At 40.5% G+C, this 25465-nt stretch overlaps 1 protein-coding gene across 13 annotated transcripts in view; it reads left to right on the forward strand.

Annotated features, from left to right (window-relative positions):
• LOC127066588 (transcription factor SOX-2-like) overlaps positions 1-25465 on the forward strand; it is a 302397-nt gene that overhangs the window by 154242 nt on the left and 122690 nt on the right. For all 13 annotated transcript variants that reach the window (XR_007782450.1, XR_007782449.1, XR_007782453.1 and 10 more), the window contains one exon: positions 6808-6864. The gene's annotated coding sequence lies outside the window, so the exon portion shown is untranslated. The remainder of the gene's footprint in view (positions 1-6807; positions 6865-25465) is intronic.

Raw genomic sequence — 25465 nt, forward strand, 5'->3', positions numbered from 1 at the left:
AAGCTCGGAGGAAGGATCCTGGACGAAATCGTTTCGGGAGGGAGCGTCATTCTTTTTTTCGCCATTATGGTCGTGCACTACCTGACAAGATGTCGACTACGAGGGCTACGATGACGATAAAGAGGAAACTAGAAGCAAAGCGCTTGCTTTCGAGCCGTGCTCGTCACGATTTTCTCTCGATCGTTGCTTGCTCGTTCTTTTCTCTTTCTTTTTTTTTTTATTTCTTGTTCCTTTTCGTTCCCGTGCTTTTCTTTTTTGTATTTCTTCTATCTCTCTCCCTCTCTGTTTTTTCCTTTTTTTTTTTTTACGAACGAGAACACCGTATGCCCCTTTTAGCAATCGACCATGATATTTCTACGTTCGGAGAGAGGTACCACGTTGTGGATGAAGAGGTGAAAGAGAGGAAAGAGGAGTTGGAAGAGAGAAGAAGGAGAATAGTGGCGGTGGTTGGTCGACGAACAGGAGGGATTAATAAGCGTAATATATTAGGGAGTCCTTTGTCAGAAGCGCTCGTCTTTCAACGGCGCGTCAAGCCGAATCCCAAGAACTCGAGTGAAAAGAGAAAGCAAACGAGCGAGTAAGAGAAAGAAAGAGAGATAGAAACAGAGAGAGAGAGAGAGACAGAGACAGAGATAGAGAAAAAGAGAGAGAGAGAGAGAGACGGAAAGACAGAGAAACAGACAGAAAGAGAAAGATAGAGAGAGAGAAGCAAACGCGTGCGTCTCCAAGAGTGAAAGAGGAGAGAGACGAACGTGATTCAAAACCGCCCCCAGTCTCGAGACAAATGTGCTTCTCCGTACGAGACAAAATGTACGAGCATGGACGACGACACGACGACGACGATGACGACGACGATGACGACGACGACGACGACGACGACGACGACGACGACGACGACGACGGAGAACGACGACGGACGACGGCGACTCGTCACCGTCATTCGTTAAGCGGTTTTCAGGTGGAACCGACGACAACGAACGAACAAACGAAGAAGACCGACTCTTCTCTACCTCCTCTTCCTCCTCCTTTTTCTTCTCCTCTTCCTCCTCCTCTTGCTGCAACAGTCATTACTCACAAGAAATACGTGTCGCAAAGGAGATTCCACGTAGGTCTCTTTTATAAAAGAAGATCCATTCGAAAGCGTTTCTCGAAGTACCGATCCTCCTCGCGGACACGACTTAACACGCAGGACTTTTCCTTCATCGTTCCTCTTTCGTAATATCGATCTCTGTTGAAGACGTCCGTCCGAAGGATCCTTCGCGATTCATCCTTTCTAAGGGTAAAAGAGTAAGAGTGTGTACGTGTACGTGTGTATGCGTTCATGTGAGAGAGAGAGAGAGAAAGAAAGAAAGAAGAGAGAAAAAAGAGATAAAGAGAAAAAGAGAGAGAAAGAGAGATAGATAGAAAAAGAGAGAGGGAGAGAAAGAGAGAGAGAGAGAGACAGCTGGTGGCAGGCTAGGCTATCCTGGAATAACGCGAAGCGTAACACGTGGGCGCGGAGTGCCCGGAGAGAAGATAAACGGATTACGGGCGCTTTGTGTCAACGTGATCCGCTTCCCTTGCAGCAGCCGAATCCCTTTACCCCTCTCTCCTGTCTCCTCAATGGGATATTACGCGCTCCGGTGCCGGTAACGCTGTTCGGTCTGCAGGACGCCGCTTCGACTGATAACCAATTTTCATTACTGTTAATTTAGGAACGGCCGTAGCGTGACCTCGCTCTTCTCTCTCTCTCTCTCTCTCTCTCTCTCTCTCTCTCTCTCTCTCTCTCTCTCTCTCTCTCTCTCTCTCTCTCTCTCTCTCTCTCTCTCTCTTTCTCTCTGTCTCTTTCTCTCTGTCTGTCTCTCTCTCTCTCTCATTCGAGCTTTTGCCGCGAGCTTGTTTCGCACCGGGACACGCCTGGACGAGCTTAGTATCGCGAGATAAAAACCTTGTACCGCAGAGCTAAAACTTTCGTTCTTTTCTACGTACTTAAATCTCTTTGCATTCGCGACTCGATAATTGTACTATGATTTTATAAATTTGAATATATATGTATGTATTTTATTATGTTTATTTATTTCGATAATGTCATATTAATCATTATGTAAAATTTGATATAATGTAGAACCGTATAAACAAATATTTTTGCTTAATAATTGAATTTTTGGAAATTGTTATCATTGAAAATAGTAGTGTCATACGTTAGCTATTATCTTTTTTTTTTTGTGTAAATACTGTTATACGAGATTTGGACCCGGTATATGTAGAAAAAAGAAACAAGTACTTAGACTTATCTACTTCTGTAGTAAAATCTCGAACGTACAATTCGTTGGATCTATGATAAATCGTTATTTTTATAAGAAGTTCTTGTAGATTCATTGTGCAAAGGAATCTTTCAATTCCGATGAGTTAAAGAATACTATACCTACTTCAATTTATTACAGTATCTACGTCTTTATTAACTTTCAATAAAATCGTCGTTCGTCGTATTTGAAATAATCTCGAATATCGCAAATTAATCTGATAATAATAATATCTATACATATACTCGAGTAAGAACATACCTGACTATTACTTGTACGTCGATACGAGAAAACGTTTCTCGTTGGTAGGAAACGATTCGTTCTGGAAAAGCGGCAACTCGTCTCGTTCGATAGGCCGTAAACTCGGGTTTTACTATAGGCGATCACACCGTCGCGCGTTTACATACCTACGGTAGAATTATCTATCTACACACACACATCCACACACATATATATATACACGTAGGTGTGTGTATATATATGTATATACTCATATATATATATATATATATATATATATATATATATATATATCGAACGGCCTCGTTTAGCGTTTAATGCGAAGACGGACCTTCGTTATTACAAAGGATAGGAATGGCTTTTGAAAATAGTGCGAGCACGAAAGGCCGATCGATGGCGGTGTGTTGCACATCTGTACATAGAAAAGAACAGGATAGGAGCTATGCAAAACGCCAAGCGAGAAATGAAAGTGTGAAAGTGAGTATGCACATATGTGTATGCAAGTAGGTGTTTGTGGCCAACGTGTGAAAAAAAGTAAAGGAAAAAAGAAATATACACGCTCGTCTTTCTCTCTCGATAACATTTCCTTTCTTTTTTTTTTTTCTTTTTTTTTTGGAGAGAGTGAAAGAGAAAGAGGAAGGTAAATTTGGATCTTTTTCTTCCCTCTCTTTTTTATCGCGATAAAAAGAGAGATCTAACGATGTTCGAGAGACGATATCTCGTTAAAACAAGAGAAAAGTTGAGGTTCATTGATCAATCCTTTATTTCGATCAATCCCACGTAATATTAAGCGTTTCAGTAACAAATCGACTGATACTACCTATCAGAGACCAACGAATTCGATCACCAGGGATTTCTTTCGATCGACAATTTTCATTTTACGATGCTTCGATCCGATTCATACGTCGGTCATTCTTCTCATAAAATTCTCTCGTTGGATCGCATTAATAATGCGTTGGGTGATGCGAGAGAACGTAAAACTCGTTCAACGACGATTAAAAGTTTTAAATGGATGTTGAAAAAAAAAAAAAGAAAAAATAGAAAATGTCGGATCGAAGGGAACTACGTCACGAAAATTCCATGACGATGTGGTAACGGAGGGTGGATGGGAGGAGGTAGGTGGAGAACGATAAATGGGTAGGATGAATGAAGTCGCAATTTTTCGTGACGATATCTGGTCAATTCGAATGGAATATCGAATTGGACGAATAAAAGGAAAAAGGAAAAAACGAAAGAAAGGAAGGAAGAAAGAAAGAAAGAAAGAAAGAAAGAAAGGAAAACAGATAGAAAGAATGAAAGAAAGAAGAAGGAAGGAAGGAGAAGAAAAGAAAAAAGGAAAAGAAAAGTAAAAGGTAGTTACACTTTGGAACTTTGTAATCTCGAGGCACGGAACGACGTTCGACGTACTTACTTACTCGTAGGCAGTGCTATTCCCAACGAAGGAAGTCGGTTTTACTCGCGACTGCTTTCATTACTTAATTTGCCAACTAGATTGGATCGTTCAAGCTATATCCGTTGATCTTATATTACCAATATCTCTTCTTATCTAATAAAAACTCTTCTAATGGGATTGACGTGAGCGATGAAAAATTGAAAAGTTGAATGATTGAAGAATGGAAAAAAGAGTTAGTAAGGGAAAATCCTACGATCGATTCAGCTAGAGAAATTAATTTAACTTTCGTTATTTCCAAGTGCGTACGTACTAACGTAAGATTAATAACGTTAATCTTAAAGAGAAGACTCAAAGAGAAGCAAAGGACATACATCATACATACGTACGTACGTACATACATATATACATACATACATACATACATACATACATAGTGGCGTTTCAAGCAGTAGCTTTATCACCTAAAGCTCTCCCTCAGGCTCGCAACAAGGTGACCCAGTCAACTCGAGGAGAGATGACAGAGACGAGAGCATTGTGAAGGCCAGGATCGGCGGTAATCGGCGTCTAACAGTCTCTCTCGCTTGCCGGAGATGAGATCGAGAGGGAGAGAGGGCCCCCTCGCGCGAATCCATCGCAGACGCATTCCCTTCTCGGAGGATATGTCCTCATTGTGCTCGCCCCTTAATCAACAGCTCCCTGCCGTCCTCCGTGGCTGTTCGATGCTTATTGATATAACTCACCCTCCAGCTTCTCCCTCTCTATTTCTCCCTCTCTATTTCTCCTTCTCTCTCTCTCCCTCTTTCACCTCCTTGTTTTCTCTATCTTACTCGCATAACCCAGCACCTTCGATCACCAATACTATATAAACGGCTACGCACACGCGCAATGATCCTCTTCGCGAGCTCCGCTTGCTATGCATTTTTATTTAGATAAAAAACTAAAGCCTTTTAATTCTCCCTCTCTCTCTCTCTCTCCTTTTTTTTTGTTTTGCGTAAATAAAGATACATCCCTTCATCTTCTTTTATTCGTTTTCTTAAAAAAAAAAAAAAAAAAAAGAGAGAGAGAGAGAAGAAGAAAAAAGAGAAAAGAAAAAATCCCAACCCATAGAGAATTCTTTAGTTCACCTTTTAAAAGACGATCACTATGAGAAGTATGAAGCAGCAATTTCGGAGGGCAAGTATACGACTTCGTATAAAGCGATTTCACCGCTTATACGTAGAGATAGATAGAGGTACGCGTGAGACTCGTAAGCGGGTAACGTGGCTCAATATGGCGTCCCCGGCGCCCACCACGGGGTATTTGCATGACAACGGGGGGTGAAAACGTACGTGTCCCCTCTCCCACGTACTCCCTAATTAGCCGGCGCCACATACCGGCGCGGATTAACGAGAATATTGCATTTTTAATAGAGTTCGCCCTATTCTCTCCTCCCTTTTCCACCCCTCCCAACCCCCCAACAACCCCTCCTTCCCTTCCTAGTGGCAGCAGCAGCATCGAAAGCATAGATGGAGTGAGACCACCCCCCAAAGGCAAGCCATGGTGCTCTTTTCTCTCTCATACTCTCTCTTTCCTCATTCTGTCTCTCTCTCTCTCTCTCTCTCTCTTTCTCCTATTCTCTCTCTCTCTCTCTCTCTTTCTTTCTCTATCTCTCTCTCCGCACGATCGAAAACGCTCGAAGAGAACGGAACCGTACCAAGAGGGAAGAGTATGGCAGTGATTTCAACGACGATTCGTAGCGATACGCGTCGTTGCTTCCAGAGAGAGTATCGGCCCGAATCCCTTTGATGTTCCTTTCTCTCTCTCTCTCTCTCTCTCTCTTTATATGTATATATATATATATATAGTAAGAGACGAGGTGAAATAGAAGCTTTCTCGTTAATGCGATTGATCTTACGATCGTCCGCACGGCCGGTGATATTAACAGCAACGAGAAGGTGCAAATCGTCGTCGAAAGGCACACGTTCTTTTTTCGCCCCGTGTTCATTCATCTTAACGCAATCGCTTTCCTTGGATATTGCCTTTTCATAATATTGCGAGAACATAGATCTTCTAATAAGGAGACTCGCGACCTATTCTCGAAAGGGGCGTACGCTTGAAGTATTTTCTTTTTCTTTTCTTCCATCTTTTTTTTTCATTCTCTCTCTCTCTCTCTCTCTCTCTCTCTCTCTCTCTCTCTCTCTCTCTCTCTCTTTTCCTTCTCTTTCTTCTGTTTTATTTATTTTCTTTTTTTTATTTTTTTACTTTTCTTTTTCTTTGCTCCTGTCCTTTTTTCCTTTTACGCGAGGGATCGATTTAGACGTTCAAAGAAAATACTATGCGCTCTTCCCAGGGGGGGGCGGGTGTAAAGGGGGTGCAATGGCGCTGCACCAGGGGTTTGCCGGTTCTCTGCTTGCTCGTCCGGCCGACTAGCTCCGCTGATTGCTCTTGCATCTTTGATGACCTCGTCCAGACAGAGTAGAAGGGTGAGGATCGGGGCCACCCCTGCGCGGAATGATGTGTAAAGAGTGAAATGTTGAGATTGATATTTTAACAGACGGATTACATAAGAAGGGCACGAAGGACGTGGTGATTTTCTCATGCAAACAGCTCGCCCTGATATCGTACCTACGTCCTCCTTGGTTTACCATCTTACCCCAGGATAATCGACACTGAAAAATTCATTTCTCTTAATATCCATAATATTTCTCATTCTTTCGTCGCTTCCTCTTCTTTTCCTTTTTTTTTTTCTTTTTTATTTATCCTTTTTCTATTTCTTTACCTTTTTTCCTTTTTTTTATTTTAATTACTTGCAAAACTTTTCTCTTTATCTTTTTTTTTTTTGTTTATACGCTTTCATTAAAAAATACTATTCGTCTCTCTAATCGAATTCTCTTTCGCTTGCTCGTGTTGCAGATTCACGTGAAACATCGTTTCTGACTGAATTGCTTCTGAAAAATGGTGGCACGGATGGTAAGTAAATGTTGTTTTTAGTATACTTCCATAATTTATAGATACGCGATTACCCGGATGTAAATTTTTCGAAATCGCATTCGTCGTCCTATAACATTCAAGTGTGATGCTCGTGCCCAACGAACGAACATATGAATAAATTCGTTCATTCAACTCATTTTAAGATAATTTAATAAATGATACTTATGGAATTTTACGGTCTACTCGTAGAAACAGAAGATACATATCTTCTTCTTCGACCTCGTTTCTATAATGATAATCAGCAAGAAAAATTTTCATACGAGCATGCTCCGAGTACTAACGCTGTTCCATTTACCATAAACGTTATTAGTAATCTACTTAAGTATGTAAGTACCAATGTGACTTAAATACATTTATTATATCCAAAATTTCTCAACATTAAATGCAAAATACGTCGTAACGAATTATGATATACCTCAAAAGTTCTTTTCCCGTGCGTTGTAATTTTTTTTCAATTAAATTTAATCTTTTAACGTTAAAATCTATATCAATTATTCTTTAATAATGCACGTTAGAAAATTTATATAAATTTCTTTGAACGTTATCCTTCGTTAGAATTTCACACGAGTATCGAGACATAATTTCGATCGTATCGCGATCGGTAAAATTTTGATCGGCTTGATATAAAGGGTGCACGTGCCGATGAAAAATTGTATTGAAGACGTGGTAAATATTACAGGATCTCATTAAAAACGAGCGCTTCGACGCGTCCTCGAACGCTTAAGGCGTATATTCTCTGTCTTTTTCTCCCTCCCTCTTTCTCTCTCTCTTTCTCTCTCTCTCTTTCTCTCTCTCTCTTTCTCTCGATATACTCGTACTCTATTTACAATCTACTACCTACTATTCATCGATAAATTACCGAGAGCGCGTCGAGTATTCGTCCTGGCCGAAAAATTTCAACGTTGTCGATATTTATGACGTCGCGGACGGGCTTATGCATAAATCACTTCCATTTAATTGATATTCATTCTCTTTAATGATCCAACCGGAGCACCATGTATCCTATAGGATATCGTTTCACAGTCAACGATCGACAAATTATTAAAAATAATACGGCTCACGAAACTACGGAAGATATTTTCCATTCGACCTTTCATGCGGTCGCGTTTCTCTTCTTTCTTTCTGTTTTTTTTTGCCCTTCCTTTTCTTTTTTTGTTTCGTTTTCTTTTCTTCTTTTTTTTTCTTTTCATTTATTTATTTATTTATTTATTTATTTATTTATTTATATTCATTTTTATTTATTCTTTTTTTTTATTTTTTACTTTGAATAATACATTTATTCGTCGAATACAGAGAAGTAATAGTCGTTGCCTATCGTCCCGATCCATCACGAGGTCCTTCGTGATCCTGGCTGATCTCCGATGACTGATCCTCTCTTCTTCTACTCCTTACAGACTCTCAATTTCTCGCTGAGAAATCGTCCGCTGAAAATGGGGGAGCGAATTCGATATCAGGGCATTTTTTCTTTCTCTCTCTCTCTCTCTCTCTCTCTCTATCTATCTCGTAGGCAATTACTCGCTTCCGCGCGATACGAATCGGATTACCGAAAGGTTTTGTAAGCTGATAGACGCTGATAAATGATACCGTATTGACGAAGATGCCTTTCAAAATAATCTAGTCTAATTCCTTATTAACCGTGCGTCTTTCACGGTGATACATTTAAGGATCGATGTAACGTATCGACTGGATGACTAATTAAATTGAAAAATAAGCCTTTCGAATAAACTACGAAGATACTCGATCTATATTAATTTATCAATTAACAAAAACCATTCCAAATTAATTCTCATACTTTAATAACAGATAACGTAAATTTAAAATTCAGAGAAAATTTCTTTTTCGTAAACCTACATTACATTAATATTTATAATATCCTTTCAACGCGGATAAGTACTTATATATGATTATAAATGACATTAAAAAAGACAAAAAGAAATAGAAAATAATATCGATAATGTCGAATATGATCGAACGACTCGTTGGAAAAAAAACATATCCGTTACTATTATGCGCTGACCGCATAATTTTCATCTCGTATTAGGTAGATATAGCTATGCTCAAAGTTGGGGGTATGTAATATCGAGGACGGTATGACGAAGGATGGATTTGCGGTCGAGAAATGCCATCGAGAAGCAGCAACGTCGAAAACCGGCGTCGACGAAATATAGTCGTGCTGGCAATCAGAAACACATTATCGGACGACCGTCTCGTCGGTAATACGTCCCGCTGAGCACGGAAATATATTTCGCTTCACTATACCCGCCGCTACTACTTCTCTCTCTCTCTCTCTCTCTCTCTCTCTCTCTTTCTCTCTTTCTTTCTCTCCTACTCCCGAGAATTCCTTTTCGAGGATCCTTGATCCACCGCTTTGACCGAGGGTCATCTCCGTTTCGCCGATAAATAAAAGTCGCAAAATAAGCGGTCGATCGCTCGAGAAGTAACATTTTCGATCGAATAAATTCGATGTTTCTTTTTATATACAAACATGAATTTCCATCTCGCTTATCGCTGATAAAAGTAACTTAAGGAAAAAATATCAGAGAGGAGAGATTATTTTATACATGTTTCATACTTTGTTTTATATGTCGTTTTAATTTTCTAAAAAGATTTAAATCTTTAAAAATCAAATACATATATATATATATATATATATGTAGGTATATATATATATATATGTATGGTTAATTTAACGCGTTAAATTTATCTCAACGTCGATTTTCGACGTTAAATTTTGTTGAAAGCAAAGAAATATAATCTTAACTCTCTGTTTCTACTTAGCTACCTCCTTCTACTTTTCGTTCCGTATTTTCCTCGCACTCCGCGATGAAAGAGAGAGGTAGAAGCGACTTCTCGAATATAAGTTCCCTGTGTCCCGGCGCATTTCGTCGGCCCTCTCTTGCTTCTCGCGTCACTCCCTCGTAATTAATCATTCCTCCTCCTTCCCTCTCCCTTTCCACTTCTGGTCTCTCCTCCTCTGGGCGTCAAACGGAGGCAGTATGGCCGCGAGAGAGCAGGACTCGAGGAGTGAGAATATCTCTCTCACTTCTACGATACTTCGACATGCTTCAGTATCGAGAGAGAGAGAAAGAGAGAGAGAGAGAGAGAGAGAGAGAGAGAGAGAGAAAACAGACATATTACGATTATCTACGATACCTGATTCAAAATTATATATTGTATATACATAAATACAATTACTCCTCCTTGTTTTTGTTCTCTCTTTTTTTCGTGCTTTCTTTTTTATCCAAAAAAAAAAAAGAAGAAGAAACAAGACAAAAATCTTTACAAAAGCATTGTCGTCGCATAAGACAAACGTATTCCCTTTTTGATATCATTCTTATCGTATACGTTTCTATTTCGCAGGTAGATAGATACATAACCGTATACTTTCATACGAAACATGCAAATCCATGTATCGTAAAAGCATACAACGGTACGCACTCGAGGGTACATAAGCATGCATTGAGAACCACGAAGCATGCCGACGAATGGCCTCGACTAACGTCTGAGCGACGACAAGAGGAAAGAGAGGAGGAGAAGAGCGAGAGGAAGAGAGGGCCTCGAGACTATCGTGGTTTTCGTTGCATTCGCTATGACCAATGATCGCCCGTTCTGGAATGCTTATTCATATCGTAGACTAATGTGAATACCTGACCATTTTTAAACTCTTTCGAGCAGCGTGATCAACGTTCCTTCTTTTCTACCTCTTTGATGCCGCCCTTTCTTCCGGGCCCCTGATAAATTTATCAATTCCATGACACCGTTATACATCGTTTGACCGTCGTCGACCTTCGTGGATCTTTAGAAAATTGCATTATTTTTGTCGCATAAAATGGTAAGTCGAGAGAAACACACACACGTTTCCAAACAATTTTTTCTTCGTGCGGTCTTCGAAGGATTTTGTTGGAAAAAAAAAAGCTAAGAAAGAGCAAAAAAAAAAAAAAGAGAAAAGAAAAGAACGAGCTCCGAGACATTATCAAATCGGTCTATAAGTGAAATACAAGACTTTAATAACAAATCTCGAGTCCTCTTGTACCTTACGCGTCCCTATCTCCCTTTCTCCCTTTTCGATCACACCCCGAGCACCGACAGCGACATTTCTCCGCGGGATATACGTCATTCGTTGATTGATCTCAATAACAAAAACGACGGTATTATCGCGAAGCGAGTTCCCTAAAAGGGAGGGGAAGAAAAATAAAAAAAAAAAGACAAAAAAATTAAAAAAAAAAAAAGGAAAAGAAAAACGAAAAGAGAGGAAAAAAAAGAAAAAAAGAAAGCTAGGCATCGAAGGGCCGTAAAAGAGTCGGCGAAACGATGCGGTGGTCTCCGTAGAATTCATTTTAATCATCTCCACATTCCCTTCGTCAGGAGACTCACCTTCCGGCCACGGAAGACAGAACGACGACGAGCAGGGGACTCCCGACAGGGGGCAGAAGGAGCAGCACGTACTCCTCTTCCGTATCTCCGTTTTCTTCCCCTTTTTCCCTCCTCCTCTTCCTTTTTTTAATTTTCCAGTCTCTCTCTCCGTAATCACGGCACTATTACACCCAAACGTTTTTAATGAATCCGTCAACGATTCTTTCTGCATTTCTCTCTTCTTCTCCATTCTCGCTCTTTCCTCTTTCTCTCTCTTCCTTTTTTTTCGTTCTCTCTCTCTCTTTCTCTCTCGTTGTTTTCTTCTCTCGTTTCCGTGTACTTCCTTCTACGTTTCGTTCTTTCTAGAACAGCGAAGGTCTGCGAATTACGAGAGCACAATCTTACGTGCCTCGGGCCACGAGAAAACTCCTAGCGACTTCGTGAGAAAGTATAAGACGCGGATGGAAGATAGGAAAGACGGGAGGAGAGAAACGCTTGGAAAGAAATGGTACACGGAACGTGGTGGAGATTGCCGGGATAATATTTTCGAACTGGGAAAACGAACGCTAAGGCCGGCCGCTCGAGAGAGTATCTCGGAAAATAATTTCCTCTTCCTACTGGATAAAGATACGACACACACTCAACGCTCCGAGTCGATTTGTGGTTTACTAGATATTTACGTATTAGGTATATACGAGTACCGTCGCTTAAAAAAAAACTCGGACTTTTTTCTCATAAATCTCTGTCAAGAAACGACAAATATCCCGCGTTATACCAAACGTGAAGAAAATAAGAATAATTCGTGCATTTCGATGTTTTGAAATCATCGCTAAGGGAAAAATTCTTTTGTCATGGCACAATGCGAGATATAATGCAAACTCGTCGATGCATATCTGTCTAAGTATTTAATCTATTGTTCGAAATAAATTTCTAATTCATTAAATCTCTTCTGTTTTTTTTCCTCTCTCTCTCTCTCTCTTTTTCTATCTATCTATCTATCTATCTATCTATCTATCTATCTATCTATCTATCTATCTATCTCGTATTCCTAACCGTTCGAAAAATAGTTCGAGATGCTAGAGAATACCCGATAAAAAGAATCCTCTTCTCGGAATATAAACGGGAGCGGCTCTTACGATCCGCAAAGTTTCGCTCGTTCATCCGCCCAATCTACGTTGTCGATTTGCACTCGGGAGAGCGGAAGTGGTGCGTTCTTTATTTAGCGTCTGCTATGATCTTCGCTCGGTCTGATATCAGAAGCAATGACTACGTCGAGAAAGATAAAGAGAGATAGAAGAGGAAAAGGCAAGGCACGAGATCCGTGCTGCCTCAGGAAGGATTGGTAGAAAACGAAAGAGAGAAAGAGAGAGATAGAAAGAGGTATAAAGAGGGAGAGGAGAGAAGAGGGAAGGAAAGAAAACGAGAGACGATGGTCGACCGGACCATTCAAAGTTCCCAGGAGGCAACAAAGGGCCAGCAACGAGCTGATCAAATTATCCAATTCATTTGGACTGGCGAACGAGTGAGCGAATAAGTGCTCGCCGTTACCAAGAGGCCCACTTCAGATTCTTCGAGTACCATCCTCCGCCGGCTCGCTATGAGACGATCCGTCCAAATTTATGCACGTTTCTATCCCCAAGGAAGGAATACCCTTAACCACTTCGCAAAATCTTTCGCGAGAAAGATGCTTCATGATGGATCCGATGTACAAAGGAAATGGAAGAAAACAATAAAGAAGAAAAAGAATAGGAAATGTTTTACGTAAATAGTTGGATAGATACGTATAGATAGACGTACGTACGTCTCGAAGCAATATCAAGAATTATCTATAATCGAACGCCTAACGATAAACTGTAATAATAATAATAAGAAGAAGAAGAAGAAGAACAACAACTTATTTCTTCGAGCCTCGAGTTTTAATCAGCACGAATCGCTAACCGAAACCGATCGAACATTGATTCGTCGTTAATAGCTCGACGCGATACGGATCTAATCTTAAGAGAAAGTCATTTATATCCGCTCTCTTTATCGACGAATGGTAAGAAGAGAAGGATGAGGAGAAGAGGCTGAGGAAAAGGACGACAGTAGAGGAGAGAGTAGGCGAGGCCGAGGGAGCCTTCGAAAAGGGGGATGGAAGCACCGCTGATAATGTCACCGAGACGTCTAAATGCACGGCGCCGGCACATTTGTTTGCGAAGTCGCGTAGGAGGAGGAAGAGAAGGAGGAGGAGGAGGAGAAGCAAAATGAGAAGGTGGAGAAGGTGGAAAAGAGAGGAGGTTGAAGTAAAGTCGGTGAGCTCCGATTTATCGCCATCTGCCTAAAGACTTTCGACCGTGGCAAAATCGTCGGATAAAATCATTTGCCCTTTCTACCATTCTGTCTCCTTTATCTTTCTCTCTTTCGCGATAAGAGAGAGAAAGAGAGAAGAGTCACATTTCTTTTAAATCGAAAGACCGTCGGAAACTTCGAGTTATCGATCTTAAATATGATGAATAAAAAGATGATCGTTGAAATATCCTGTCGTTATCGAAACTGTGTCGATTAAGAGAATAAAACGATCGTAGGAGTATCGCTTGCGATGAGTTCGCTCCCCTCAGATTTTTTCTTTCTCTCTCTCTCTCTCTCTCCCTCTTTCTCTTTCTCTTTCTCTTTCTCTTTCTCCTTTTCGCAAAGCTCCCTTCTCCTCATATTTAATAACCCACGCGCATACACACGTCCGCCAAGGTCCACGTACGGGCATTAAACTCCGGCGAGTGCGGAGGTTCGTTACGTACAATGCACCGCTGATTGACCAACCAGATCCGCCCTGAAGTGGCGCACGGTTGCCGTCGTGCAATATCGGATCACACCGTTGCCCCAATTGCGAGAGCTCCGGTATCTTCCTCGCCATTTTCGACGCTCGATTCCTATGCTTCCGTCGATCCCGAAACGAAACACGCGGCCCGCGACTAGTGGTACACACTATATGTACGTATATGTACAATCCGCGATCTACAATCTTCTTCAAAAAGTTATAAACTACATAGGTATCTATCTATCTATAGCAATACGAACGATATCACGTTTCGACGATCGTTGCATTTTTGTTCGCGAATGGTATTGAATGGAACGTAAAAAACATTTCTCTTATATTCTCGATTGCTTATCATTAGTCTTATAATTAAATTCAAATCTGATGATTCAAATCTATACTTTGAATTTCTTATATCGGATACATTACTTCTCGACATTTATTCGTTACTCGAATGGTATCGATCGAATATAGCAAGTAAGCAATTTGATCGTACGTACGTACGTACGTGCATACATACATATGTATATACATACCTGCGGACGTACATACGTACGAATATACACATACATATGTTTTAAATTACTCTTCTCTCTACAACGCGATCTCTTCTTTTCTTTGTTATATCAACCGAGATAGATTCGGTCGAAACTTTTCTATCAACATAGATCATTCCATCCGAGTCGATCGGAACTCGATCTCCACGTGTGTGTCTCGTACGAAAAGTGCGAGCGAGAGGAAGATGGGAAGGCAAAAGAAGAGAAGGCAAAAGAGAGAGAGAAAGAAAAAGAGGAGAGAGAAAGAGAAAGAGAGAGAGAGAGAGAGAGAGAGAAAGAGAAAGAGAAAGAGAGACGAGCGGGGTAAAAGGCAAGGTCGAAGAACCATAAATAAGGGTACACGTCAGGCGGCGATAATTCGTCTTCGGCGGCTCGACGCCTCGAGGGCCTTCTGCCTTCCCCTTTTAAAATTATTATCGTTCACCGAGCGAGTGAGCGAACGAGCCATCGAGGATGGCATGGCGAGAGAAAAAAACGGGAAAGCGAGGAATCGTTGGATGCAAACAGCTCTCTTTCTCTCTCTCTCTCTCTCTCTCTCTCTCTCTCTCTCTCTCTCTCTCTCTTTCTCTCTGTCTTTCTCACACACACATACACATACACACACACATGCACACACTCTTTTTCGAGGCAAGTCCCCCTTCTTCCTTCCCCCTTCTGCTATATTCGCGCCCGTGAAAAATCAGTGCGGTTCATTAAATTCAGAGAGAATGGCGAAAGCACCACTGTCGAATACCCCGACGGTACGCTCTTCCCTCTTCCCCTTCCTGCTAAATATTTATGAACGAGGAAAAGCGTGAAGCCGAAGCGGCTTCGTTCTCAACGGGGTGTCCGATCTGGACGATGACCGATTCGTAAACGAGTACGAGTCCAGCTTTCTTTGAAAACTTCATTTAAATCTTCCTGTAGTTATTTTATTATAGATAAATATTATACGTAGCCGCAAACAAAACTGAAAATTTTTGTAAATGATTTTATATTATGACGATATTACGTGTAATGGTTCGTAATATATCCCTGACATTGAAAACCAATACCGACGATATAATTAACATTTTAATTACTCAATTATCTCAGTTAACAGTGTCGATAAAGTAATTATATTCGTGCTCACGTACGTGAAAAGGATTTACTTTAAAATAGGATAATATGCAAAGACGATTAAGATATATACATATATATATATATATAAAATATCAATATACGAAAGTTATAGTTACAAAATTTAAGTAGAAAACATGGATAATTATTCGTTAGTTTATTGAATACTTTCCTACATAGTTTAACGTAGAACGAATTAAATTGCATTATGGTTACTTTGAGACCACTGTCGTAATCAATGTTTTGACACGACGTTAAGCGGGATATCGAGTAGATGGCGAAAAGCTTGGTGATAACGAAAAGGACGATATCGGCCAAAGGACGATAACTACAACGACAACGACAACGACGATGACGACGACGACAACGACGACGACGACGACGACGACTACGACGACGTTATGTTAGGCTGTTTTCCAAAAGGGTGCCGGAGACGCGGACGTACAAGGGGGATTGGCAGATCCCAGGGGTTTGGGTAACCAACTCGTGAAATTCAATTACCGAGTCCGCGGGGCTGACTCTCCCGGTGAGGAACGTGTGCTCGCGCGCGCGAGGGTGGTCGAAGGGGTGACGTCGACGACGGCCGACCCGAAGGAAGGAAAGGGGATGCTGAAGGCAGGGTAGAGAGGAGGGGGAGAGAAGGATTTGAGTGACAGGAGAGAACGAGGAGGCCCTAACTCTCTCGCATATCTAACGTCGAATCTCTCTCTCTTTCTCTCTCTATCTCTCTCTTACTCTCCCGAGGAAACAGAGAAGGGAAGATAGCAAAATTGAAATTGTATCTATCGGTGCACGCGTACCATTGTATACCTACGGTGAAATACTTTGGGCCAATGATCTTCGAGAAAGTATCTTATCTACGAGAGAAGAGAATTTCGAAGATGGCGTAGGGTTTCTAACGGTGACTCACTACATTTGTTAGAATTAAAATCTTATCTTTACGTGGCGGGAGTTTTCGCAGGAAGAAAAACAAGAAAACAAGAACAAAAAAAAATGGAAAAGAAATGAAAGATCGTGGAAACATACGAAACGGGAAAAATACCAAAAGAAGAGAGAGAGAGAGAGAAATAAAACACAAAGAAAAAAGAAATAATTGCAAGAGATCGTTAAAATGAAACGATTAAAATTACGATCAGTATTTATGATCAAAAGATTTCTTGGAAATTAACGGAGTCTTGGTATGACGTAAAAAGGATCTAGGAACTTGTTCGTAAGATCGGCAGGACGTAGTGCCGTAAATCGGCCGCTGAGTGGACGTCCTGGTACGCATCGGTTTCATCCTCGAGCGAGCAACGATCGTTCCCCGATGTTGGACGTACGTACGTACGAGACTGACAGAGCGGAGGCTTTGCGTTCATTAGCCGGCTATTCAGTCGAACGGACCAACGGGCGAGGGTGGATTCTGACTCCGGTGGCTGCTGGAATGCTCGACGCGTTACTCTATCCTCTCTCGCACATAATTACACGCGCCTTTCTAGACGCAACCCAGACATGTACAACGTGAAGTCGTACCACTTCACCCTAAGCCCTATGAAAATGATACCTTCACGATCTATCCATTTCCGCTGTATCACTGAAGAAGAGAGAGAAAGAGAGATCACGTCGCTCGAGTATAATTTTAACGATGAAATCTTTCAAGAATTTTCATCTTCCATACACAGACACATTCTAATATATTATCTTATCTCTTTTACTTTATAATTTATAATACTTTCTAATCTTATCGCTGAAATCTTTTGTACGTGGTAAATTTACTGTAACTAATGAAAAACATTTGCGTATGACTCATTTGGGACGTACGTATATAAATGCACGAATGACCATTTCGAGAAAGTGTCTCGTTATCGTTGGAAAAATATTTACCGTCGTTTACTCGTTATATTATAAGTTTTTATTTTAAGTTTCCATTCCTAAACGGTCCCACTGCTGTTTCTATTTTTCTACCTGCTTACGTATACGTTCCAAACGTACAAAAATTCTCACGCATCCTTTATTTCTTTTCTCTCCCTCTCTCTCTCTCTCTCTCGCTCTCTTTCCCTCTCTTTCTATTTCTGTCTCTATCTCGCACCCTTCCTCGACGAAATCACAATTATTTCCGGATTGTTTCGAGGCTCTGTGACGGTCAAGAACAAAAAAGTTTGGATCATGTTTTACGAGCATTCTTTTTTTTTTATTATCCTTCTTCGTGTAATTCTTTCTCGTTGTAAAATATTGAAAAGGGAGAAAAAAAGAGATAAAAAAGGAGATAAAAAGGAAGAGAGAGAAAGAGAGAATGAGAAAAAAAATTCTTACTTTTATTCGATCTATGCTTTTAATTGATACAGACAAGCGTCTTTTATCGCACGATAGCTAAACGTTTAGAAGATTCATCAAGAAACGATATACCGTATCGACTGTATACGTCAATCCGGATCTACCACGTCATTCTCATGATATTACAAGAATATCAATTAACTCTCAACTCCTGGATTATGACGGAAGCGAATAATCTGTCCACTGATGTGAGAGTACAATAGAGACTCTCCATTCCGAGATCATGATTTTTTCCGAAACAATTCCGTTTCTTCAAAATCACAATCGTTTTATTCGGTTAAATCGATCATGGGGAAGAAATAGAAAGAGGTAATAAAAAAAAAAAAAAAAGAGAGAGGGAGAAAATTATAAAAAAAGAAAAAAAGGGAAGCAAGATTGTAAACGATAAAGCGTAGATAAATATTTCGAATTTTCTTAAGAACGAAGCGATTAATGATCAAAATATGTATTTGTGCGAGCAAACGGATGCAAACTCTGAGACTGCCGAGTGGGATAATCGATGAGTACTCTCGAGCTTTCTCTCTTATTCTCTCTCTTTCTCTTTCAGCTTAAGTTTCTCCGGAGGAACACAATGCGAACGCTAAGTCTTTACCCGAGCGCACGCTCCAAGTTTTTCTTCCTTCTTCTTCTTCTTCTTCTTCTTTTTTTCTTCCCTTCGACGTTGCAGTGAGAGGGAGAGAACGAAAGAAGGGAAGATGGATGAGAAGGAAAGAGAGAGAGAGAGAGAGAGAGAGAGAGAGAGAGAGAGAGAGAGAGAGAGTACGCTACTTACGAGGGCAAAGGGCCAAGGCGAGATGAGGGGGCCGACACATTGTCTGCCGATTCTTCGAGGATGACTGGTCGTATTGAGAAACCGGAATCCCGAGGAACACTAATATGGCATAACTCGGGGCACTCGCTGTGTCTAAAGCTTTTTCGAGTCGAAGGGCATATCCCATAGTCTCGAATCGTGAATTCCAACAAAATCGTGATTAGATTTCGCGTCGATATTAAAATATCCGTACTTTTACGAAATCTTTCAATGTATAGATAATGTGTATATAGCTATATACGATAAACAAGTAACTAGTATAGTTGATAACATATCTTATGTATTTAGATATGTATATCTACTAAGAAAAATTTGTCGAATCGTTCCGTGCTCGTTCGATCTATGGGAATATATTTTTCAACGAAATATTTTCCAAAAATTTCATCGAACCAAAATCCCGTGATCTCAAAACCAACTCGATCAAAAATATATCCCGTTCTCGACTCGTCATGGAATCTCGATCTTGGCGGGCTCCGTCTCTTCGACGGGAACGTTCCAATAAAAATATTTCCCCTTCGTCTTGTATGAGAAAGAGGAGTGGAAAGGTGAGGAGAGGGTATCGAGGATTTTCGTCAAGAACGACGCACCGTACGACGGGAGAGAGAGCTCGACGTCGAAATATAATAGATTCTTCCGACGGAAGTATTTCACGATAGGGAATCATCGTAATTTCTTTGGAAACTCGAATGATCTCAAAAACTTCTTCGGAATATACGAATAATTAAAATAAGGAGAAAAAAGAACAAGGAAAAGAAAGAAAAAAAAAGAAGAGAAAGAAAAGAAAAAAACGAGAGAGAGAGAGAGAGAGAAGAAAAAAGGCGAAAATTCGAAGAAACAAAAAGAAATATATATTTGTAATATTGGAGATTAATTTAACGCAGATTCGATAATTTCAACTTAAAAAAGCATTTTTCGATCGATCGAACATATTGATTACTTCTAATTATTATCGTTAGATCGTATTATATCGACGATCGGTAAACGAATAATACGAACGAAAAGAATTCTAGTTCCTAGACGGAATTCCATAAGGAGGTTGTAATCGTTGGAAAGGAGGGGTGGAAATGAGTGGTGTGAAAAGTGCAGGAATAAGAGAAAGAGAGAGAAAGATGCGGAGAACGAGGAGATGGACACGGACGAACGGAGGTAGCTATGCCGATGGAACGCGAGCAAAAAGTCCTTTTCCAGCGGAGCTTCTAATAGAGGCACGTGACGATGCACTATCAGCGACCTTTTCGTTCACCTTCTTCTGGTCCATCATCTTCCACTACCTTTCCTCCAGCTCCTAGGCGAAGAGCGGTATACCCGACTCGTGCGCCCTTTGTCTCGACGGACGTTCATCGTCGAGATCCGAAGGGGGGAAGAAAAGAAAAGAAAAGAAAAGAAAAGAAAAGAAATGAAAAGAAAAGAAAGGAAAAGAAAAGGAAAAAAAAAGAAGAAAAAAAAAGAAAAAGAAGAGTATATAAGAGGGAAAGAGAGGAAGAAGAAGAGAAGGAGAAAGAGAAGGAGGAGAAGGAGGAGGAAGAGGAGGAGTGCGAAGCGTTTCTTCTCTCTACGGTGTTCGCGTCTTCGATAATTATTATCCGTTGCAACGTCTCGCAACGTCTTCTCTCGTTCGTCGCGAACGTGCAATCACGGTAATAGTGGTTACCTTGAGGGAGAAAGATAAAAAGAGAGAGAGAGAGAGAGAGAGAGAGAAAGACAGAGACAGAGACAGAGAGAAAGAGAGAGTAGTTACGTGCTCGTTACATCAAAAGGGACAAAACCAATTCGCAAGCCAGAGTGGAATGATGAAGAACGAATACGCATCGTTAATTAATAATGAATCGCCATGGTACGATGACAACGTCGAAGTCTAGAATTCTCTCTCTCTCTCTCTTTCTTTCTCTCTCATAAAGAGAACGAAGAGAGAAGAATTCGATCAAGGTACAGAGGAAACAGCAATAGCAGAAGCAAAAGCAACAGCAGAAGTAGCAGCATGCTCTAGCAGCTACGAGGAGCACCGTAAAATTGCCGTGAGAAAGCACCGAACTCGTTCCTCTTTCGCGTCCAGGTACTGCACGTGCGAGTAAGCAAGCAAGCAAGCAAGAAAGCAAGCAAGCAAGCAAGCAAGCAAGCAGAGCAAGCAGAGCAACGCTTATGCCCAAGGCGCTGTACAACTCCGAGGACCAACTACTCCACCTTCCTCTTATTCCTGCTCAGGTAGCCGTCGTCGGCCACGTCGTCCTTTACTGGGCCCTTCTTCTTACAGGGTACGAAGCCTGACGACGACGTGGACGATGTCGAGCACGATGGATGCTGCGAGGAATTCTTTCACAAAGGATTCCGCCTGTTCCTCGTTCTTCTCTCTTTCTCTCTTTCTTTCACCCCCGCTACCCTTCATCCCTTCCTCCCTTCTGCGATCTCATTCATCGGCATCGACTCAATGTAGATTTTTCCCATAGGTAAGCTTTTCGAAACGCGGTCCGGAGACCGACCTAAGGAGAACGGAGGGGTGCTCGAGGTAAGAAGACACCCCCGCGGAGAGGCGGTTGTTGGTGGTGGAGGAGGAGGGGGGGAGGGAAAGGAAGGCTGCTTGCACGCAGCCTCCGGAAATCTCTACTTACACCCGCGAGGCTGAATGCTCCTCCTTCCATTTCTTTCTTTCTCTCTCTTTCTCTCTCTTTCTTTCTATCTATCTATCTATCTATCTATCTATCTATCTATCTATCTATCTCGATCTCTCTCTCTCTCTCTCTCTCTCTTTCTCTTTTTCTTTTTCTTTCTCTATCCTTCTTCTCTTTGTGTCGTTATTACGGACACGCGATTCACAGTAAATCGGACCGACAGATCGGATCTACTTGCTTCTCCTATATCTACTTTTATCCTCTTTCTTCCTTTACTTTGTTCCCTAGCTTCGACATCGTGTTTTCTCTAGAACCTTAGTACCTTATCCTTTTCCTTTGTTTTCGTTACAAAACGAAATTGTCTTGTTCTCGAAATTAACTTACTTACGAGAGTAGCAATACCTATATATGTAAGTATTGTAATACATGCATACATGTAAATCACGATTTGTAAGATATCTAAGATTATAACGATTATTATTATTTTTATTATTGATATTATTACAAATTCTACACGATTACTTCGTTATACTATCGTATTACTTTTATCGTATACTCGAATTATTCCCTGACGACAGAGAAAGAGAAAAAGAGAGAGAGAGAGAGTTCATGAGAAAACGATCTTAATTTCTAAAGAGAGACTTCGACAAGTTGATCGAAGAATGTTCTTAAGAAGGGAACCCTTCCGTACTCTCTTTCCTTTTTTCCTTTTCTTCTTTTTTCTTTTTTTCTTTTCCCTCTTTTTTTTCTTTTCTTTTCTTTTTCCTTCGCTCCAGAATCCATCCGGTAGTCTGAACTCCGATGTGTATTTTGATAGAGGGTAAGCACTATATTTGTCCATCTTGATTCGAGGTCGATATAACGTGGAGAAAAGCGGAGGACGCCGTTCAGAGGGACTGAGGAGAAAAGGGTGGGGAGAGGGAAAGCACTTCGATGGAGAGATAATGGCGGTGTATGTGGACTACGTGAAGGGTTGCACACGTCCTCTCTCTCTCTCCCTCTCTCTTTCTCTTTCTCTTGATATAAAGGGTTCAGCGCCAATGGAACTGTTTAATTTGGGCTTTGTAAGCGAACAGGAGGGCAACACAGATCCACCCCATCCCATGCCCTTTCTCTATGTGCTTCCGTAGATGCCATGCGGTTGATAATGTATTTCGATTTCGAAGAGATAGCCGCCAATTACCCAATACCGATCTCTATCTGTACTTACCTCTACGACTTGCACAAGGGATAATTTAGGATGCATCATCGTGAGAGTGGACTATCCTGTTTTCATTGATCCTGGCAATATTATTCGTACGGAAGAAAAAAAATTGTGAAAAGGGAAAAAGAAAAACTACCCTGAGGTAAGGTATTCTATTGGATTTGGTTTTTGTTTAAATCAGAATGGGAAGTGGTATTTTGGAACTTTTTTTTCTTGTGAGAACTCTGTATATAATATATAAGTGTTGGTATACATATATATGTGTGTGTGTATATATATATATATATATGATAATTTTTAAATACATATTATACTCACGTTTGGTATAAGAAATAGAAAAAATGTGATTTTTCTCGATCCTACATAAATAATAAAATATCTAATTAACAATGTGTCAGGTGATTTTCAAGATACCAATCTAGCGATACTGACTATGAAGAAAGGTCTGATTTCTGGATTCGTATAAGAGCCTGTTACGAATTTCGTCGGGCACTCGCATAATCGATTACGCCGTTCCCAAGCTAAGTTACACATTTAACTACATTTTTCTCGTCCATTCTCTCTTGTTTACCGCGCGTCACAGAAGACACGTAAAGAATTCAAGTTGGATTCGAGCGTGACAGTGCTCGTGAATGTGCGCGCCGACCTTTACATAAATTATCATATTTAAAACGCGGACTCGAAAACGCGCTAAGGAACGCCATGATGCGAAACGAATTCTCGTAGATGCCTGTCGTGTCCCACCGCACAAATTACATTTACGAAAGACGTCGCAGCTTCGTCCGTGACGTTCCAAGTTCGCCGCTAAACGAACTACAAATTTCGTCTATAATAACGACGTTTCCATGAACCTCCAGTTCTTAATATAAACACGAAAAAAAAAAGAAACATAAAAGAAAAGTTAAAGAAAAAAAAAAAAAGAAAGAAAGAAAGAAAAGAAAAAAGAAATCCAAGAAGTAATGTAACTATCGAATTTGAGGTTATTAGATCCTTTTTAACTAAAAAATACAAATACGTACATACATGGTCGACATATTTTTCTTGTTCGTCTAGACGCATCGTAATAAACAGAGAGTTACTTGTAACGCAAATTTTTTAATTAACATTCGCGACCAAAGTAGGTATACAGCAAGAAATTCCTTTCAACAAGGTTTTCATCTGAGATTCGACACTCCCGTAAGTCTATCAAGCGATCTTTCTTATAAAAGGAAGACATCGTGTGCTGGTAATGCGAGCCAGCCGTTTATTAATAGCCGTTTATAATTGATCATTTTACGTAATTAATGGGCAGTTAATTAACGTCGACATATTCGGAAGACGCATCACCGACGGAATGCAGGCGGAGCACCCTTCTCGACGATTTGACCTTCTATACTATCTCCATCCCTATCTCTCTCTCTCTCTCTCTGTCTTTTTTTCTCCTTCTTTCTTCGTCTCTCTCCAACGATCCTTTTTCTTCGAGATAACGAGAACGATCGATCAAAGCGACTCTTTTCAAATCTGGAAGTCGCTAAAGTTTCTTCTCCGAGCATAAACGATATCTCGTTTTCAACCGGAACAAACTTCTACGTTACGATCTATACGAGCGCTAATTATAACTACGTCCTACTTGCTATATGATAAAATGTTACAATTCCCCGTTGCGTTTTCGTTGTCTAAGATAGAAGAAAGCATTTATTCGTTTGATAATCATATAATTATTTCGACAATCTTCAGGTAATCGTATAACGATGATATAAAGAGTGAAGAAAAAAAAGGATCGAACGATTAAAGAAATGTATCTTTTTTTTTCTTTCAGATTTTTCACTCATCCATTTCATGAAACGTATCGTTAGAAGAAATGATCATTGTTAATTTCATGGGTTCGGCCCACTTTTGGCAAGTGGCACGATTCCCGTAGTTTCCTCGTCAGAAAAGAAGTTCACCTGCTACCGAATGCGTACTGATCTCTTCACCTGTTGCGTATTGTTGCTCTCGAGGCAACCCGATTTGCACGGTGAATGCACTTACGACCGTCTATCGAGGGCCGTATGAAAAACGCGAGGTGCCACGTTACAGAGAAAGAGAGAGAGAAAAAGAGAATGAGAGAGAGAGAGAGAGAGAGAGAGAGGCACCCCTCTTCCCTCTCCCTTTTTCCCAACAAATCCCGCCTTGAGAAAAGACGAGCCGTGAATGCGCACGCTCGCTCGCTCGCTCGGTTGTGCGCTCGCGCGCGCGCACGCTCCGTCTCCTTTGATCGCGAATTCTATTAGAACTCCATACAACTTCCATACAACTTACTTCCTACCGATGAAAGAAGTCCCGATTGTGTCTCCGTTGTTGACTCTGAGGAAAGCGAGAAATTGACTGTACTCTACCTTAGCCTGGACTCCTTTTTATCGACATAAACCTTTTGCGGATTCACGAAAAACCGCCACGTGGCTAATCCGTCTTTCATACTTTTCTGTTTTCTTTTCTTTTTTTTCCCTTTTCTTTTCTTTTCTTTTCTTCTCTTCTCTTCTCTTCTCTTTTTCTCTTTCATTACAAAGCGATGAAGAAAAAAGAAAAAACAACTTGTCCTCCGTGAAAAATCCTACTATCGGGGTCAATCATTTCGAGTACTTCAAATTTTTTTGTTTTACCATTCTTTAATACCGTGTAGTTCGTTATTAATTGATTTTATATTTATTTTAATTATATACCATTGTTTCTTTCTTTTTTTTTTTTTTTTTTTTTTTTGGTTAATGTCTTGACGAACACTTAACCCTTTCAACGTCTCATTCCAACATCACAAAAACACGATCGTTTCAGTTTGTAAACCCGCTTGTGATATTTTATCGTCCGAAAAAAAGAAACAAAAAATATTTG

This window comes from Vespula vulgaris, chromosome 1 (assembly GCF_905475345.1).
Source record: "Vespula vulgaris chromosome 1, iyVesVulg1.1, whole genome shotgun sequence".
Classification (NCBI taxonomy): domain Eukaryota; kingdom Metazoa; phylum Arthropoda; class Insecta; order Hymenoptera; family Vespidae; genus Vespula; species Vespula vulgaris.